The sequence below is a fragment of the Thamnophis sirtalis genome, unplaced genomic scaffold (assembly GCF_051295495.1).
Source record: "Thamnophis sirtalis isolate CommonGarterSnake01/CBP01778 unplaced genomic scaffold, rThaSir2_p1.2 scaffold_3, whole genome shotgun sequence".
Lineage (NCBI taxonomy): Eukaryota > Metazoa > Chordata > Lepidosauria > Squamata > Natricidae > Thamnophis > Thamnophis sirtalis.
The window spans coordinates 23,661,597-23,682,605 of NW_028261383.1; the positions used below are offsets into that span (position 1 = coordinate 23,661,597).

A 21,009-nucleotide genomic window follows, 5' to 3' on the forward strand; every position below is an offset into this window, starting at 1 on the left:
GGACTGGATACTCCTCCCCCCACTATGAGAAGAGGCGTATCAGGTAAGTACCAACGCCCTTTCTCCATAGTGAGGGGGGAGGAGTATCCAGGATGGGACGTACCAAAGCCTGCACGTCCCTAGGGAGGGAGACCCCAGAGGCCCCATGTCCCCCGCTTGTGCCAGTTGAGGCGTGGGCTCCGCCCTGTGAACCACCTGCAACGCCCTGCGTCCAAGAGGCCCTGCGTCCAAGAGGCTTTTGCCCTGCGGGGTAAAGAGTCCAGTTTATGGTTCCTAGCAAAGGGAGAGGGGGAAGCCCACGTGGCTGCCCTGCAGATTCCGGCCAGGGCTGTCTGCGTGGCCCAGGCCCTGGATGTGGCTGCGCTCCGCGTGGAGTGAGCTGTGATATGATTGGTGTCTGTAAGCCCTGTGATTGGTATGCAGTGGCAACGCAGGTTTGCAACCACCTACCTATTGTGGTGGAAGTCACCCTGTTACCCAGGCCCCTATTTGGAAGGAAACAAACAGAGCTTCGGATTTCCTGACTGGCCTGGTTCTCCTGAGAGAATCCTCAGGGCCCTCCTTATGCCCAGAGTGAGCCCCTTCTTTCCCCCCGTCTGGACAGAAGTTGGGCAAATCAGTTCCTGGGTTTGATGGAAGCAGAAGCCCACCTTGGGATGAAGGGCGTAACCCCACTCTGTCTTAGTGGGGGAAGCAGAGACCCTCCCCGGTGGAGAGCTTGCAGTTCATATATCTGCCTGGCGGGGGGGATGGCCACCAGAAAGGCCACCGTGAGAATCAGGAACTTAAGGGAAGCTGTTCGTAAAGGCTCAGATGGAGCACCTATTGGAGCGTCCCCTACCCTGTGTAAGTCCCGGGAATGGTACTTGAACGCTGCGTGCGGTTTGGGGTTGGAAGCCCCCTTGAGGAATTGTCTGACCACAGGAAGGTGAGTCAAGCTCTGGTTCCTGCCACGCAGGACAACTGGCGAGAAGTCTGGGACCTGTCTCCTAATTGTGTAAGAAGCTAACCCTCTGTCCCGGCCTGCCTGGAAGAGGTCCAGAATCTGAGGCACTGAGGCCTGGCTAGGATTGTGCCCCAGGGAATTACACCATGAGGCAGAGGCCTGCCACATGGAGCCATATATACGCTCTGTGGAAGGTGTGCGGGCAGTCTGGATAGTCTGCATCACCCTGGGGGGGGGGAGGGTCTTTCCCCAGGATGCTCCGTTCCAAGAGCTAAGCGGTCAGCTGGAGCCATTGACGGTCTGGGTGCTCCAGCGACCCCTGGTTAAGGGATATTCCCTCCAGGGGGAATCTCCATGGCCTCTCCGTTGAAGGCGACTGGAGCTCTGCAACCACAGTCTCCGGGGCCAGAGAGGCGCCAAGAGAACCCCTTCTGCCCCCTCCCGAAGGGTTTCCCATATGACCCTGGGGATCAGGGGTAAGGGCGGAAGGCATACCGACAACCCCTGGTCCAGGGGCTTCGCAGATCGTCCGCCCCTTCTGCCCCCCCCCCCATGTCTGGTACCTGGAGATGACCCTCAGGGGCTGAGCATTGAGGGCGTGGCGGATAAGTCGATCTCCGGGTGTCCGAAGCACTCTGCCATTTCCTTGAAGATTGCTGGCTGCAGCTTCCGCTCCAAACTGTCCCCTTGGTCCGGCTGAGCCAGTCGGCTCTGATGTATCCCACCCCTGCTATATGTTCTGCCCTCAGCGAAAGTTGTCTAAATTCATAGGCTATCTGAGGTGCTTCTGCGATCTCTCATAGTCGGGCATCCCATTCTGAGTTTGTGGTGGGTTCTGGCATGGGGACCAGCCTATCTGACCCTTTTTTCCCCCCGGCCATAAGGGTGCTATGATTCTATGGCTAGGATTAGCGCAGAGATATTCTGAATGTAAACACCGATGGAGTTTAATGGGCGGCCACTAGAGTGTGTGTAACGATGAAGAGAGGGAAGCTAAGGCTCACAATAAAGGCCTGCCACAAAGGTAAAATAATAATAATAACAAGAATCACAACAACAATAATAATAATAAAATAAAATACAAAAAGGGGGGCATCTTCCCGCCTGATAAAACCAAGAAAGCTTAAGGAAACAATTGGTCCCTTGCTGGGAGAAAGTGGCCCGAAGGTGACAGGCAGCAGGGGTAGAGCCGAACTATTTAACTCGTGCTTGGCATCTGTCTTTACCAGCAGGGATAAACTATCCAACCTATCAAAAACAGCACCCCAAATTCAGATTAGGGACCCAAGATGAGATAGGGAAGAAATGGTAGCCTGTCTATCTTAGGCAAGGTCCAATTCCCAGGACCGGGTTACACCCCAGGGATCTGAAGGAGCTGGCGGATGAGATCTCCAAACAACTGAAACTATATCTATCAGAGCTCCTGGAGTACCGGAGAACCACTATAGAATTGCTGATGTGATTCCCCCCCTTCAGAAAGTGAGAAAACCGGCTCGAGAGCCCAAAGCCAACATGGGTTTGTCAAAAACAGATCATACTAGATTAGCCATAATGAATGTTGTGTTTTATAGTTAATTTTTTATTCACGTTTCTTTTATGTCTTGTTTTGCACTCCCTTCCCCCATTGTTGTAAGCCGCCCTGAGTCCCCTCAGGGAAAAGGGCGGTCTATAAATGTTCAATAAATCTAAATCTACAAATCTTCTTAGATTACGGTGACAACCCTAGTGGACCATAGGAATGCCATTGATATAGTTAACTTGGACTTCAGCAAGTCCTGATAAGGTAGACCATAACCTACTACTACTTTATCTACTACTAGATAAAGTAGAAGACTGAGGATTAGACCTAGTCACACCAGGTGCCTTGGTAACTGGTGTACACACCTGTACTCCTCAATGGGACTGCCTCTTCATGGAAGGAAGAGTGCAGTGAGTCCCCCAAGGCTGAGTGTTGAGCCCAGTACTCTTCAACATCTTCATCAGTGATTTGAATGAGGGTGTTAGGTGTGTAAGCTAACATTTGGGATAGCAAAATAAATGCCATGATAGTAGTACTGTTTCTTTAAGCGGTCATGAGAAGGAGCCAGAATGACTGTTAGCTCTCTGTTTGTTAAATGCTGATGGGGGGGGGGGGTCATCAGGTTAGCAGGTGACCCCAAGCTGGCAGGAATAGCCAACACTTCAGAATACAGGCTAAAGATACAGAAGGATCTTGGTACCCTTGAACATTGGGCACTACCTAGGGAAATGGGATTCAAAGAGGTAAGGTTCTACCTTTAGGCAACGAAGGTGAAGTGCACAGGTACAGAATACCTTGCTCCACAGTAGTAACTGTGAAGGGGATCTTGGAGTCCTGGTGGACCACCCTTTAATATGAGCCAGCGGTGTGCAATAGCTGCCAGAAAACCTAACACAGTTTTTGGCTGCATAAACAGAGGAATAGAATCAAGCTCCCGTGAAGTGTTCATTCCACCTTATAAGGCCTTGGAAAGGCCAGATTGGAATTCTGCATTCAATTTGGTCACCATGATGTAGAAAGGATGTGGGGGTTCTAGGGAGAGTGCAGAGAAGAGCAACAGAGGGATCAGGCTGGAGGCTAAAGCCTATGAAGAACGGTTGCAGGAATTGGGCAGGTCTAGTTTACTGAAGGAAAGACTAGTGGAGACGTGATAGCAGTGTTCCAATATCTCAGGGGTTGCCACAGGGAAGAGGCAACCTGATTATCCTCCAAGGCATCTGAGTGCAGAATTAGAAGTACTGGGTGGAATCTAATAAGGAGAGAAGCAACTTAGAACTGGGGAGAAATTTCCTGACAGTTAGACAATTAATCAGTGGAACAACCTGCCTCCGGACGTTGTGAATGCCCCAACAGTGGAAGATTTTTTTAAGCAGCTGTTGGATGGTAATAGCAATAGCAGTTAGAATTATATACTGCTTCATAGGGCTTTCAGCCCTAAGTGGTTTACAGAGTCAGCTGTTAACCATTGAGCTACAGGGCTGACTAGTAATGATAGCCATTTGTCTGAAATGGTGTAGGAATTTCTGCTTAGGCAAGGGGTTGGGCTAGAAGACCTACGAGGTTCCTGCCCCCTCTGCTATTGTATTGCATAGTATTGTATTGTATAGCATTTGCTCTTTGCCTATTCACCCCCACCCTTGGAAAGCCTTGGGGGAGGGGGGTAATCTCTAACCTGATTGGAGGTTCTTCTGTCTCTCCCTGGGGGCTGAATACTCTTCCTTGGCTTGGCCACGTGGGGCCCCTCCCCCCTTCTTTCCAAATGGTTTTGCAAGGCAATTGCCATCGCCCGCCCTCAGAACTTAGCCACAAAAAACAGCTTTTGTTTTGCCTCCTACTCAGGGACTTCCCGCCCCTCCCCCCTCCTTCTCCTACTCAAGGAGAATTTTCTTAAGGGTGAAGGAGACTTAGCCCCCCCCAAAAAACGCAGCTCTTGCTGGAAGCCTTTTTCTGATGGCATTCTCGCCAAGTCTCTTTCTCCTCCTTAAAGGAGAGTGTCCTTAAGGGTGGGGGGGGGCTTTTCCTGTTACTATGCAGTTAGAAAGGGAGAGAACGGGCTTTTAGGCAGGATTTATGAAGCACCAAGCCGAAGGGAATCCTCCTCTGGGAGGTGAGGAGTTCTCAGGTTGGGGGGGGGGGGTTCGTGCAGTCTTGATTCATCTAGGAAGTAGGGGGGGGGAGATCCACCGCCTGCCTCTAACTCCCTTAACAAGCCTCCTGTTGGCCCTTTGCTGCATCCCCCGCCCTTGGCTAATGCCTCTGCGATGGTTTCTCACCTTTCAAGGGCTCCACAAGCCTCCGGTTGTGGCTGGAGGGCTGAGATTTGAGGCTCTGAGCTGCTGGGGGCAGCCATTTTGGACCATGTGGTTTCAAGATGGCCCCGGCTCCAAATTCAAACGGCTCCTCCTTGCTGGAGCACATGGAAATGGCTTTTGCCTTTGCAGGCTTGCCATGGTTGCAGCTCTCTCCCCTGTCTTCCGCAGCTCTAAGCCTTTCCGGCTCTCACCTTGTCGGCTGCCAGCACAGGTGTTCCAGGGTATTTTAGCCAGCTTCGTGGCTCAACCCGAGGGGAGCAGAGGAGCGCTTCTGCTCCTGATTAGCCTCTGCATCAAGGGCTGCTTCTAGGAAGCATATTGCCCTCTCCTCCTGCCTGCCCGGCAATTGTCCTCCCTGAGTGACTCCGTCTCACTCAGTGGCCAGGGCAGCGTGCCGCCCCAGGGGGCTTGTGGCAGTCCAGTCCTTGCAGGAGGAGGCTGTGTTCGATGAAGGGAGGCAGGATTCGCCGGATCCAAGTTTATTTTCCTTACTCCTTTGTAAATTACTGGAGTTACTGAGTAGTGCAACTTTTCCTTGAGGAGATGAGTCAGAAGAAAGGGTAGTCCTGCTGGCCAGGGGGCGTTACCCAAAGAGCTTATCTGACTCATCCAATCATGAGAGGACAAAGTCAACACCCATCCTGGATACTCCTCCCCCCTCACTATGGAGAAAGAGTGTGCACCACTTTTGCTAATGAAAGTCCTCAGCTACAAATAAGGATAGAATATAATCCAACAAGTGTCTTAAACTTTTGAAGAGCTGATTTTAAGAAATTCAGAGCCTAAGCAAAATTTCATGGATAAAAATCCTAAAGGAGAAAACAATGCAAGGACTGTGGGAAATATTGGGAAATCTATATCTATATTTAAAAGAAATACCACTCATGCATTATCACAAAATCTCCAGAACCATAAAGCCTACAAACCTCAAATTTTCCACGTATGTTCCTCTTGGCTTCTAGGTACTCACTAAGAAAAGATTTTTCGAAAAGACCATCAGAGCATTAGTATTTCCCATATTATTATTAACATGCCATCATGCTAACTAGTTCTACTCCCTCCCCTAATCAGAGAAGAAATCTGTTCCAAATGCAAAACACAAACATAGAAGAGGAGATTCAGTTTTGGTTTTACTTTCACAGCAGGAAGCAGCTGTACTACAGAACAGTTGAGCTAACCAATAGCCAGGCTCCTTCCTGTCTCCTTGCTCACTAAGCAAATACTGTTTTACTTTCAAACTAGCCCTCTGATGCTAAGGAGTTCTACTTCCCCTCCCCATCTGAAAAGAAATCAATTCCAAACTCTGATGCTAAGAGGTTCTACTCCCCCTCCTCACCTCAAAAGAGGAGTTTCACTTTCACAGCAGCAAGCAGCTTTACTACAGAACAGTTGAGCTAAGCCACATCCAGGCTCCTTCCTCTCTCCTTCTTGTTCACACAGCAAATACTGTTTGAGTTTCCAAACACCCCTCAACTCTCTCACACAGTGACAGGACGCTAGCCAGATGAATACTAATGGATGCTGGTAAGCAGAGGCAGATTTCCACCCCCCACCTTATTTTACTCCCTAGTTCAGAGGAATCTGTTCCTTCTAGTGTAACACCAGTTATCGGGAAAAGAGCCAAAAATGCAGAAAAAGATTTACAGATGGGATTAGGAAAACACAAGTAAGGGAAGCTGCACACAAGTATCGTCAAACTCATCCCCAAGTCAGTAGAAAGGCTGTAAAAAAGATATACATCTAATAACCCCTATGCTAATCAGTCACAAATGCGATCAATGCCTTGGACTAATAAGTATTTCTCTAGTTTTAAATTTGAACCTCAGAAATAAACAATAAACTACACAATTCTCAGTATTGTTTTATTTTCCATGCTTCAGCATGATCCGAAAAACATCCAGTGATAAGATATAGTGAGATGAAGTCAAGGCTGAAGCCCAGCGCTCCCCTCCACCGTTTAAACCTTCCTGTGCCTCCACCCAATGCCCAACCATGCTCACAACGGTTCTAGCCAAGCCACAAGCTATGTTGGTTTGCAGCCTTGCACAGGTAGCCGTGCTATGTTTAGGAATGGCAGATTGAGGGTCCTGGGATGAGCTACAGTGGTGGTGCACCTCTCTCCCCTTCAGCCATACTTCCAAGGACTTCCAAGGGGTGATTAATGCTGATAGGAAACCTTCTGGAGGGCACCAAGGTCGTTTCAATGCCCCATGACTAGAGAAGTGGCTGTTCTCATTGTCACCCAGGATTTTGAGAAAAGAGATATCGTTCTCCACAGCAGAGAAAATTGGTTGTTAAGAATCAGTGAGATGTACGGTGCCTATGAAGCTCTCCAGTAGCTTCTGATGTTCTGCCATGGAGAAGATGGCTATTACATCAATATACCTCAGTGTGAACCAAACACCAAAGTTCCCCTCAAGAAGACTGTGTCTGCTGCTGCCTTTTACAGCTACAGGATAATGGAGGGTGATGGTAAAGAATGCTACCTATTGCTGTTCCATTTCTGTAGCGAAGCACGAGTACCCAACTTACTAATATGATCATAAAAGCCCAGCCCAATACAATATTACTGAAAAGGGAAAACAAGATATCCAAGAAGAATCCAGCATGGTTGCATAAAGATTTATCTGATAAACTGAATGAAAAAAAGGATCAGTATAAAAAATGGAAAGAGGACACATAACTAAGGCAGAATAGCAGCATTTACCCCAAATCTGCAAAGTTGAAATCAACGTCATGCTGAGAATGAACTAAAACTTGCAACAAATATCAAAAATCATTTTAAAACATGTATAAAACAAGAAAAAACTCAAGGAAACAGTCAGTCCACTAATGGGAGATGATGGGCAGTAGAGGCACAGCAGAGCTACTTAATTCATTATTTGCATCTATCTTCAGGCAAAAGAAAAAATAGCCAAACCTACTAAATACCGAACTGTAAAAGGCAGACTAGGAACACAAATTACAACGGGCAAGAAAATGGTAAGAGAACCCCTGTCCATTCTAGAAGAGTTCTAATCATCGGGATCAGATTGATTACATCCCAGAATTCTAAAGGAGGATCCAGCAGACATGATCTAAGAACCATTCAACCATATCTTTCAAAGATCTTCTTGCACCAATGAATGACTAGTGGATTGGAAAAGATCGGATATAGTTCCCATCTTCAAAAAAGGGGAGAAAAATGAATCCATAAAATTACAGGCCAATTAGCCTGACATCACTACCTGGAAAGATCTTGGAAAAGATAATGAAACAAAAGAACTGCAAACACCTAGAAGCAAGCAAATATATAACCAGAAGTCAACATGGGAAGTCAACATGTTATTTCATTCTTACACAAAGTGACTAAATTAACCAACCAATCTAATATATTGTATAACTGGATTTCAGTAAGGCAGTTGACAAAGTAGACCATACTTCTTGGTAAATTAGAAAAATGTGGGATAGGCACATCCTTCCACACAGATGGATTCATAACTGGCTGACAAACCACACTCAAAGTGTATTCCTTAATGGGACCAAATCTATATTGAGGGAAGTAAGCAGTGGATACCCCAAGGTTCTGCTTTAATACTCTTTAATATCCTTCTAAATGCCTTCCATGAGGGAGTCCAACAGGAACACATCAAATTTGTAAATGACAGGAATAGCCAACACCTCAGAAGATAGGCTCAAGATAGAGAATCTTGATAGATTTGAACACTGGGCTCTACTTAACAAAATGAAATTCAATGAAGGGGAAAAAGGTTTTACACTTATGCAAGGAAAACCAAATGAACTGGTACAAGTAATAAGAGGAAACTTGAAGTCTTAGTGGACAATCATTTAGATATGGGCCAGCTGTGTATTGCAGTGGCAAAAAAAGCCAATACAATAGTAGGCTGCATTAACAGAGAGATAGAATCAAGATCATGTGAAGTACTAGTACCACTTTATAAAGAGTAAGACCACACTTAGATAATTGCACACAGCTTGGTCACCATTTCATAAAAAAAGATGTTGAGACTCTGGAAAGAATGCAGAAAAGAGCAAAAAGAGGATTAGGGCCCCGGATGCTAAAATATAAAGAAGGGTTGCAGAAATTGGGTATGTCTGGTCGTGAAAGGAAGGACTAGGGGAGACATGATAGCCATCTTCCAATACTTGAGGAGTTGCCACAAAAGAGGGAGGGGTGTCAACCTATTCCCCAAAGCCCCTGAAGGCAGGACAAGGAACTGGATGGAAACTAATCAAGGAGAGAAGCAACTTTGAACTAAGGAGAAACTTCCTGACACTAAGAACAGTGAACCAGTGGAAGGTTTTCCCTTCAGAGGTTGTGGGGGCTCCATTCCTGGTGCTTTTAATCAGAGACAGGACAGCCATTTGTCTGAAATGATGTTGGGTCTCCTGCTTGATCAGGGCGTCGGAATAGAAGCCCTGCAAGGTCCCTCCCAGCTCTGTCACAAACCCTCCAGTGATGGGAGCCCCCACAACCTCTGGAGCGAAGCCATTCCCAAACAATCCACCTTCACTTGGAAGAGACTTTTCCAATCTTCCCACCAGAAGGAAAATTGCAGCCACCAGTTTCGCAGCGTGCAGCACCAGTGGGCTTAAATTCGGGGAGGGAAGGAACCTGCATTAGCAGCAGCTGAGATGCTTCAGCCCAGTTGCTTCTCTGCTTCCAGGACTCTCCTCCCACCCGCCCTCAACTCACCTTCCAGCTGCTGCTTCGACCCTGGAAAGAGCACAAAAGCCGCTCTGCACACCACTCTCCTCCAATGAGTGATCCGGAAGAGGAAGTTCAGCTCTTCCCAAAGGCGCTTTTTTCAAAAGGCAACTGGACTTACTTTCTTCTACTCTTCTCGTCTCTTTCCAACCTTTCTAGCAACACAGTACTCGATGGTTTTAACTCCTTTAAGCTCAACCCCAGGTATTAGCCTCTTTCTAGGCACAAGTGTTGCCTGTTTGAGCACCATCTCCGGATAGGAGGCAGAAAAAAACATCCTTCTCCAGTTTCTACCTAAGGCGTTTGCAACAAGTTTCCATTGATTAAATGCTATCAAGTCGTTTTTGATCGACTTTGCAGCTGAGCGTAGTAAAATAGTGAAATGTGATGTTACTTAGCTTTGTGAAGATTAACTATGTGCCAAGCCCTAAACGTTCATGAAGGTTTTACAGAATTACACAATCAGCTTTCTTAGGAGTGATTCTCAGTGGAGATCAAAACCTCTCTAATACCCCAAAACTTTATGACTGATTTCCTGTAGCTCCCAGGATTTTGGGGCATGGCAGCAGCATCAGGCCAGACACTCCAGGGGAACAAGCTTCACTCCTGCTGGCCAGGGCTGCATCCAAGAGCATCAACCATCAAGCTTCATTCTTGAAGGAGGAAATTTTATTATCTGCTAAATGCCAGATGTAAATTCTGTAAATTTGCTTTCACTGAAGTCTCCCATTAGGTCACACAGAGAAACATATGCAGCAGGGCCTAGAAATGGAGCCTAAGAAAGAGGACCTGATTGCCTATATATGGTAGAAGAAATTTCCCCCTTCCCCAATGTCTATTTATCTTTTTATTGTACAGAGGGTTGTTTTTATATATTCTGGTATTTCTCTCATGTTAATTTTAATGTGTCTCAGAGAAACGTAACGTTCAGTTTCCTCCTCCTGCATCCTGAATGTGTTCCAGATTTTGAGGCCAGAATTTCCTAGCCAGCATCTCCTTTGCACAAAATATTTGTGAGTCATAAGCAGAATTTCTGAGAGGCCCCAGCAAGTTGCTGAAGCTTCTAAAAATATATATGCTAAAAAATATGCATAAAGGTTGTAGCTCAAGAAGAAAAAGCATTGTGGTTTTGAGTTGTGGGTTCTTAGGTTCCTGAACAACCCCTGCTGTGATCTTGTCTTCTTGGAGGTGCCTGCTTGTTACCCTGGTGGCAGCAGCACCAAGATGCCTCTTATTCGTTGCAAAATTGCTACATCTTCAAATCCCCATTACTTTAACCTTAAACTGCCTACTATTGACCTCACTCCATTCCTGAGGGTTCTGTAAGGGGCGTCCATAAGCGCACCATTGTGCCCATCATCACTGTCCTATTGTCCCCATTTATTTGTACCCATTTCATTCATACTCATGTTTATTCTTATACCTATATATAGTAATGTTAATGTATTCTATTATGTATCAATATACATACTATTCCCAATTTCTACTTTCTATCTATTTTCTAATCTTTAATGAAGCACTTTCTATCTTAAGTATTCTATATCTATCCATCATCTCTTGCTCTTTTTGTATTTCAGTATTTGTAGGAAGTTAGCTCCCACCCCTCTTCTCGAAAAATGAAATCTTCTAGGAAATATTAAAAAGGCAGAATATTATACCTCTCTTCATGGGAAAAGGAGAAACATGATCTTGGAAAGCAGTCCCCCAGCTTTGTTAACAGCCCCAGAAAGACTGTACCACCTTATCTATAACACAAAAGATCTCAGGACATAATAGGATTAGCCCTCTACCCATCTAGCAACAGAACTCACCACATGCAACCTGAGGAGATCGCATCACCCAGCAAGGCTCAACCAAGCCTGGGACTCAAGACAACCAATCAGAATACATTTTATACACAAGAACAGGAAGCTCTAAGGGGGGGCCAAGATAGGGTATTAATCTTTCTTTCTCTCTCTCTCTCACCTATGTGCTAATTTTGCCCCGGACTTCAAACCATATGTTCCTGTCCACCATTAAACCATTTTTCCAAGCAGTGTCCATGATTCCAGTGTTTTTCCCACTTGGAACTGAATCCAGATGGACATTTCTTTCAACAATTTGGCGACCAGATGGGACTCCAAACTAACCTGACCAATGGACCTGGCCTGGGTAAGCCTCCCTTGCTGGCACAGACCCATTGAGTTGGTGGGTGGATTTTTCCCAGACCTTGGCCATTTGGAACAAAGGTTTTAAAGCGGTTTTGAATGTTGAGTTCAAAGGCTGCTTGGAAAGGTGAGTACCTTTCTGTACTTTCTGGATTACTGTAACGCGCTCTACATGGGGCTGCCCTTGAAGAGTGTTTGAAGACTTCAGCTGGTCCAGAACGCAGCCGCGCGAACCATTGTGGGTGCACCCAGGTACACCCACGTCACACCTATCCTCCACGAGACTCCATTAGTCTCCGGACCCGCTTCAAGGTGCTGATTGTTACCTATAAAGCCCTACATGGCATCGGACCTGGGTACCTGAGAGACCGCCTCCTGCCGATTACCTCCCATAGACCGATTAGATCTCACAGGTTAGGTCTTCTCCGGATTCCATCTGCCAGCCAATGTCAGCTGGCAACTCCCCGGGGGAGAGCCTTTTCTGTCACAGCTCCAGCCCTCTGGAACGACCTCCCCTTTGAGATCCGGACCCTTACTACCCTTCCGGCCTTCCGCAAAGCCGTTAAGTCCTGGCTGCTCCAGCAGGCCGGGTGGCTTTCGAAATATCCAGCCCCACGGAAACTGTGACTGTTGTGTATTTTAAAGTGTTGTTTTTTTTATTTATCCCCTTCCCTTGTTTATTGTAAGCCGCCCGGAGTCCTTCGGAAGTGGGCGGCATACAAGACCAATAAACATCAACACCTCTAAATTTTAACTTTAAAAGCCCAGGAAGTTAAAGAGAGTATGCCTGTGTGTGTGAATGCGCTTGAGAAAAAATCCCTTCTCTGGATCTTGCTCCCTCTGTGCATTTCCTAACCGCAGAAAGACCAACAGAGTCTTGAGAGCATGGGGGATTTGCCAGAGCACAGGACCTTCTGTAGGTAAAAGGGAGAGAGTGCGTGGGAAGGGGTTAAAAGGCAAATGAGAGGTTCACTCTTGGGTGACTGGCTGAGCACCACTGAGCAGATCCCTATTCTGGAAAGGAGGTACCCATACTCTGAGTAATTTTGCAGACAGAATCCTCCCAGGCCATTTGCCTGAAAAACTGAGGGCTGACCACAGGTTAGAAGGTACATTCACCTGTTGGGGGTGGTGTATTCCATGGTTGCAAGAGACCCAAGTAAAAGAAAAGAGTGGAGCCTTGGAGTCTTGTCGCAGACAGTGGGAAGAGCAGACCAGGAAATGGGAAGTTCAGAATCTAGGATGCCACTGAAATCTCCTCAAGGGAGACTGATGGAGACCTGGGTTTGGAACAAATTACCTGTCCGGACAGGAATGAAGAATACACACGTGGGCCAAGGTATGTGAGAAATGGACTCTGCTCAGGGATGAAGCAAGAAAAACCAATTTGGCTAAATAAAAATACAATAAAAGGGAAATAGGAACGTTGGGGTTTTTGGTTTTTTTGTTGATTGTTTCTCTCCCTGTTTTCCATGCAATCACGTGATACATTTGTTAAGATCTGTGCCTTCCCTAATTTAACCAAGATTTATTGTGGGAATGACCAGTGTCATGTGTGTGAGCCTGAGAGTTTTGTTTTTCCGCTCATTTTCTCCGTTTTTGTTTGTGTGTGTGTGTCTGTGTATATGTGTCAAAGTCTTTGTGTTCCTTTGAGGTAAATGTAACTGTTAAATGTCTCTGATCCCTAGAACAAATGAAATAATTAAATTGTTACGAATAATGTTGAATTAAGCAATGAAAATGCCATCACACTGAGCTTGCCTGTCCAGCAAAACAGGATGAAGTTACCTTCACTCTCTGTACTTTTAAGAACAGCTCCAGTTTATGAGAGAACCTTTTAAGTTCTTTTACAAGAAAAATGTTATTCTTGCTTTTTCATTGTGTTTAAATGATTTCATCTGTCCATCCTTTTTCTGAAGCATGTGAATCCAGTTTTTTCTCCCTCATCTGTTGTGTCTCCATATTGTTGAATCTTCTTCTTTATCTGTTTAATAACTGCAGTTACCGATGTGTTGTTTTTTCCTCAAACCTTGACTGCAAGCTACCTACCCACCCCCACTCTACCTCCCTATCTCATCCTTCAACAATGCCTTTCCTGGTAGGAATACCAGCATCCATCACATATGATAATATGTTCCTGGCAATTGGTGACATTTCCAACATTTAGCTGATTTATCCTTAAACATTTTTGCTAATCTTTCAGGTGTCATGTGCCATCTATAAAACATTTTATATAAATTCTCTTTATATGCTGTCACCATTGTCAAATTATAATTCCTTTCCCATAGTTGTTGCCATTTTTCCAGTTCTATTGTATATCCAAAGTTTTTTGCCCATCCTATTAATTTTTCTTTAACCTCTTCTTCTTCGAAATTTATTCTAAGTAGATAACTCTACAATTTTTAATCATTTTTTCATCTGTTCCCATGAGTATCCTATCTAATTCTGAGTTTTCCATATTAAAACCATACTCTTTAACATCTTTCTCATATCTTGTTTATATTTGCATTTGTTTAAACCATCCTATATCAATCCCTTGTTCTTCTAATTCTTCCTTCTGTTTTAGTTCTCCCTGTGCTGTTCATATATCTTTGTACCTAATAACCTTTTTCATACTACTAATATTCGGATGAACAGTGATAAAAAAGATCAAAGGAACAGCCAGCCAGCAGTTTCTTACTAATTAGTTTCACTTCTCTGAAGAGCTTACAAGACTTTTTTTCCTACCAACTTTTAAAAGTTTTAAAAGACCCCTTGTTAATAATGAGACATTCCAAACAGAGATGAATATGCTGAACTGTTTTGTTACAATGCTAATCTTTTGAAACCTGCTTTGTTACAATGCTCTTTTCTGAAACTTTTTGAAAAACCTCTAAGAACAAATAAAGGGGGGACCTAATACTTTTTTTCCTCGTAAACTACACAGCGGGCCAGTAGAGTTTGAATAATTGTTTGAAAAAAGATATAATGGCATCAAAATTAAATCCAGGGAAATCTCTTCCTAAGAGTACATCTCACATACTTGGCACAAAGTTGCAGCTTCCACCCTCTAGGCCCCCTACTGGAGATTTGCTAACGAAAGAACTTTTTTTTGAAACTTTCAGAGAGGAGATAAAGAAACTTAAAGCAGACTTATATGATAAGCTTGTTACTAGGATTGCCAAAACAAATGATGATATGCTGGGACTTGTAACTGTATTGACAGCATATGTTTCTGGAATGGAAGATAAGCTAGAGGTTCTTGATGAAGCCAACACTAATTTGACTTCCAAAACTGAAGTGGTGCAACAAAAAGTTGAAAACGCTGAAAAACAAATTGTTATGATACAGTACAGACAGATGGAGCTTGCATTAAGAGTCAGGGGGCTGCGCGAAGACAAACAGGAGAACTTGAAGCAGATTTTTTCAGAGGCTTTTGACCGTCTGGTGGAAAGACCGGGGTCCAACTTTGACTGGCAGATCGAAAAAATTTATCGCGTTAATTCTTGGGTGGCAAAACAGAAGCAACTCCCCCGAGATGTAATTATATATTTTGCTACAAGAGAGCTCAGAAATATGATACTACAAGAATCCTATAATACCAGGCTTCAAATTGGCGGACAGGACTTGATTGTCTTGAAAGAAATACCACCCCAAATGCTAAGAGCCAGGAGAGATTATGCTTTTCTAGTGGAAGAACTCAGAAACCGTCAGATACAGTATAGATGGGATGTGCCATTTGGTATTATAATTACATTTGATAAGCAAAAATATCGTCTCAATTCTGTATGGGAAGCTCGAGATTTCTATCACAAGATCCTGAAGGTGGGACACCCTGAATTATCTGGATCTGGAGAGAGACCACAAGAAGGACAAGATAAACAGCAAACCACACAACTACAAGACAAAAAGCACCATTCCCTCCTTCCGGAAGGGCAAGGGGTCAGGGAACAAAGATCTAGCCGTATGACTACCAGACAAATGGAAACACAAGCTACAATGCAACAACCTCAATAATCACCGGCCATTGATCAAGGAGTTGTGGACTGAACTCTCCACAGAAGAGAAAGAAAATATTTCACTATCTCAAACAGTTCAAGAACGATATAATTTGTCTGCAAGAAACTCATATCAAATCAACTGATCAAAAATATTTGTTTAACCCCAAACTTGGTCAATATTTTGTGACCTCTGCTACGGAAAAGAAAAATGGTATAGTTGTATACTTAAGAAAAGACATTAAGGCTGAACTAATTGAAGCAGATCCCTTTGGAAGATATATCGCATTAGACTTAATTCTAGAAGGGAAAAAGACATGATGGACGACCTCGAATTGAGAAATGTTTGGCGAGAAAGAAATGCAGAGGAATATGACTTCACCCTTTTTTCTGATGGACATCAATCTCTTTCAAGGATTGATTTTATACTAATCATTAATGATTTATTTCCTAGGGTGAAGAAGACAAAGATTGCGGCGAGGGTCCTTTTGGATCATAACCCAGTCTGGATGGAATTGGGAAGGGTAGTGCAGGCAAGAAGGTCTTGGAGGTTGAATGAGAGCTTATTTAGATATGAAAAGTATATTAATGATTGTAAAAAATTGCTATTTGAATACTTTGTTCTGAATATGAATAAGGGTACATTCATGGAATTTGTAGGGGATGCAAGCAAAGTGTATATGAGAAGAGTACTGATGAATATAAACAAAATACATAGACATAAACAAGGGCAAAAACGAAAAGAATTGGAAGAGGAAATTAAAAGAAAAATTTGAAATGTATCCAAATTGGGTTATAGAGGGAAGGAGGTGTTTCAACAGGAGGAGATTTAAAAGGCATTCCGGGAATTTTTTCACAGAATTGTACAAAGGGGACAAAATTAAGGGTTTAGATATAGACAAATACTTAGATAAAGAGAAAATACCCCTAGTTAGAGAAGAGTATAGGCAAAAGTTGAACCAACCAATAACCTCTGGGGAAATCCTGCAGGTAATCAAACAACTAAGATTAGGAATAATGTAAACTGCTTAAAGTTTGTGTAACGGCAAGGAGCTGAGTTCAACGTAGAGATCTTATTGACTTTTTTTTTCTTTTTTTTAAATTTCCTTGGTTTTAATATATTTTAGACTGTGTTTGATAAAAAGCTATACCGTGTACGGGCTCTGGGAAGTCGGGGGGGGGGTAAGGGAGGTGGGGTCCTAGGGGGGGAGGGGGTAAATATAGTATGTGCTAGATTTCAAAGTAATATGATTGCACTTGTATACTGTTGCTTTTTTAATTCTAGTGTAAAAATAGGAAGCTGAATATATTGATAGATAGTAGACATACACCGAAGGGAGGAGCAGAGGGAAAGAAGAAAGAGGGGTAGAGAGGGTGGGAGAGAGGATTGGAGGGAGGGTGAGATGGAAGGGAGGGAGTGTTTTGGGAGAGAGGAGTGATAGAGGGGGAGGGGAAGTAGGGTAGAGGGGAATGTTGGAGGGAAGAAAGGAAAGTTGGAGGGGGGTGAAAGAAAGGGTGTATGGAGATTGAAGTGGTATATTGGGTTTGTATTTTGGGGGGTATTGTTGACAAGAATGGCTGTGTTTATTGTTCAATGTTATATGGCCCGGGTTATGCACAGTATATATGTGACTGTATGAAATGAAAATGAAAATAAAACATATTTACACGAAGAGATTTAAAAAAGAGTTACAGAAATCTCCACAAAAAAAGGACATTAAAATAAAAATGGACATAATCAAACATAAAATGGGGTTAATGGAAAAGGAGGAATTAGCACAACAAATTAGAGGTGCTAAACAGAATTACTTTGGAAATGCAAATAAACCAGGCAGGTGGTTAGCATATAAATTGAAAAAAGAGAGAGAATCAGTGAAAATAATGCAATTAATAGATGATCAAGGGCAAATTTGTTACAGAAATGAAGAGAGGAAAAAAATTATACAAGATTACTATGGAAAATTGTATGAACAAGAGAATATAGAAGAGGGAGGAGCCAAACAATATTTGCAGAAAGTGAATCTAGCCCAGATATCTAAAGAAATTGAAATGATGCTAGAAGGCAATATAACGATGATGGAGTTAACTGAAGCACTTAAAAAACAAAACAATGGAAAGGCTTCTGGTCCAGATGGATTGCCAGTGGAATTTTATAAGACGTTGCAGGAATCGTTGTGTCTTCCATTATTAGACGTTATGAATGAGGTTATGTCAAAGATGAGGGTACTCAAATCGTGGTCAGAAGCATATATTACACTTGTGCTAAAAGAGGAGGCCGACCCACTTCAAATTAATAATTATAGACCTATTTCTCTGCTAAACTCAGACTATAAAATATTTGCTTCAATACTGGCAGAACGAGTCAAAAAATATTTAAACAATTTTATTTCCCCTGATCAAAATGGGCTTCTACCAAAGATAATATGAGAATAATTCTGGACATTTTGGAATATTATGAGGCACATCCTGAAAAACAAATAGCTTTGATGTTCTTAGATGCACAGAAAGCCTTTGACAATGTGAACTGGTGATTTATGTTGTTACAGCTGGAACAGATGGGCTTTAGTAAGAAATTCACCCAAGCTATACAAACTATATACCACAAACAAACAGCAAAGATAATGATAAATGGAGAACTGATAGACTCTATTGAACTAAAGAAAGGGACGAGACAAAGTTGTCCACTATCTGTTGTTCGTCTTAAGATTAGAAGTCCTAAATAGAAATATTAGAGAAGAAAAAGACATAAAAGGAATGAAAATTAAAAAGGAAGAATACAAATTGCAGGCATTTGCAGATGACCTGGTCTTCATCTTAGAGGACCCACTAGAAACCGCACCTAAATTGATAGAAAAAATAGAGGAATATGGAAAAATAGCAGGTTTAAAAATAAAGACAAAACGAAGATTTTGACAACATGTTATTAAGACAAAAGGAAGAATTTGGGGAAACTTTGAAGATCCAAGTCATGAATAAGGTCAAGTATTTGGGGATATATTTGACAGCAAGATGCAGTACACTTAAAGAGAACAATTACCATAAACTCAAAGAACAGATTTGCGACAGATTTGGCAAAATGGGAAAATTTACAACTATCAATAATAGAGAGAATATCAACAATCAAGATGAATATACTACCCAGGATTTTATATTTGTTCCAGACAATTCCAATTAGATTAGGGAAATATTATTTTGAAGATTTAACAAAATAGTATTGAAATATATTTGACAGGGAAAGAAAGCGAGAATAAAATTAAAATTGTTACAAGATGCTAGAATAAGAGGAGGATTTGGTCTACCTAACTGGGAGTTATATTATCAGGCAACAAGTTTGATGTGAGTTAATGAATGGATAACATTAAGAAATTCTAGATTATTGACTATAGAAGGACATGATTTGCTGTTGGGATGGCACACTTTCTTACGGTACCAGGGAACTAAAACGCAGGGGTATTTTAGAAGACATTACATACGTGAGGCTTTGCTATTAAATTGGGAGATTAAAAGGCAGCATTATCTAAAAATTCCAGTCTGGTTATCAACTATTGAAGCATTTTCATATCCAATAACATACAAAAAGGAACAAATAGTTAGATATGGTGAAATATTGAACGCAAAGGATGAACTTAAATCTATGCAAGAACTGGAACAACAAGGTATAAAGATGAACTGGGTTTCATATGTGCAAATACATTCTAGATATGATAAAGATCTTAAAATGGAAGGTTTCCATGATAAAATGACTGAGTTGGATAAAATTTTGATAGGTACTGATGAAAAGGTGATCAAAAAACTGTATGGATACTTATTAGAGGTTAAGTTAGAAGAAAAACAATTTAAAGAATCTATTATTGCATGGGGGGGGAATTTGGATGTGGGATTGACTTAGAGAATTGGCAGAAATTGTGGTCTCAAAATTATAAAATGACTATGTCAACAGCATATAAAGAAAATTTGTATAAGATATTTTACAGGTGGCACCTATCCCCGACGAGAATAGCAAGAATGTTCAAGAATAAATCGGAAAAGTGTTGGAAATGGAACCAGATATCGGGTTCATATTACCATATATGGTGGACGTGCGTAGAAGCTAAAAGATATTGGGCTAAAATCCACACTTGGTTGGAAAAAATGATACAAAAACATATAGATTTTAAACCAGAGATCTATTTATTAGGAATCATACTGGAAACATACAACAGAGAATTGAAATATTTGACTGTAAATGTGTTAACAGCAGCTAGAATTGTATTTGCTAAAAATTGGAAAAATGAATAAATACCAATGCAGGAGGAACTTATTCACAAAAATATGGAATGTGCTGAAATGAGTAAATTGACATTTGAAATGAGAGAACAGGAAGATAAACAATTTTACGAGATACAGGATCTTTTTAAAAAGTGGTTAGATAAAAAAAACGTGGAAATGAAAGATGTCAGAGAATGTTATAAATACAAGAATAATAGAATGATACAGAATATAACATAAAGATATATTATTATGGGATAGATTTAAAATGATGTAATGAATTGTTATAATATAAATGAATCCAATACCTAGAATATCTCATTTAAAATGAAGGAATAATAGTGATAGTCAAATAAATGAGGTACAATGATAATAATGTATACAAATATATTTGATTTGATAATATGTGATTTCATATAAATTGTAAGTGATGGCTATCACTTTGCCCAGGTTCGCCTGGTCCGCCAGTTGCGGCCCTACCTAGACCGGGGGGCTCTCACAACAGTCACTCGAGCCCTTGTGATCTCTAGACTGGAATACTGCAATGGGCTCTACATGGGGTTGCCCTTGAGGTGCATCCGGCGACTACAGCTAGTCCAAAATGCAGCCGCGCGAGTGATAGTGGGCGCACCGCGGTTCGCCCACGTTACACCTGTCCTCCGCGAGCTGCACTGGCTACCTGTTGGTCTCCGGGTGCGCTTCAGGATACTGATGACCATCTTTAAAGCACTCCATGGTAGTGGATCTGGGTACTTGAGAGACCGCCTTCTGCCGATTACCTCCCTAAATCGACCAATCAGATCGCACAGACTGGGCCTCCTCCGAATCCCATCTGCCAGTCAATGTCGACTGGCGACCACACGGAGGAGAGCCTTTTCTGTTGCTGCCCCGACCCTGTGGAACGAGCTCCCCATGGAGATCCGTACCCTCACCACTATCCAGACCTTCCGCGCAGCCCTCAAGATCTGGCTCTCCCAGCAGGCCTGGGGATAGGCTTCCAATTACCCGCCCGAGTGTTTGATTGCTGAATGAAAGTTGTGTTTTATTATTTTTTCTTTGTGCACATATTGTTTTGTTTTTGACCTTGCACCCCCCTCCCCTGTGGTTGTAAGCCGCCCTGAGTCCCCTCAGGGAAAAGGGCGGCATATAAAT

At 42.8% G+C, this 21,009-nt stretch overlaps 1 protein-coding gene across 1 annotated transcript in view; it reads right to left on the minus strand.

Moving 5' to 3' along the window:
• Positions 1 to 9,691, minus strand: part of LOC148047608 (uncharacterized) — a 90,625-nt gene extending 80,934 nt beyond the window's left edge. The window contains exon 1 of the mRNA XM_087708427.1: positions 9,474 to 9,691. The gene's annotated coding sequence lies outside the window, so the exon portion shown is untranslated. The remainder of the gene's footprint in view (positions 1 to 9,473) is intronic.
• Between the last annotated feature and the right edge of the window lie 11,318 nt (positions 9,692 to 21,009).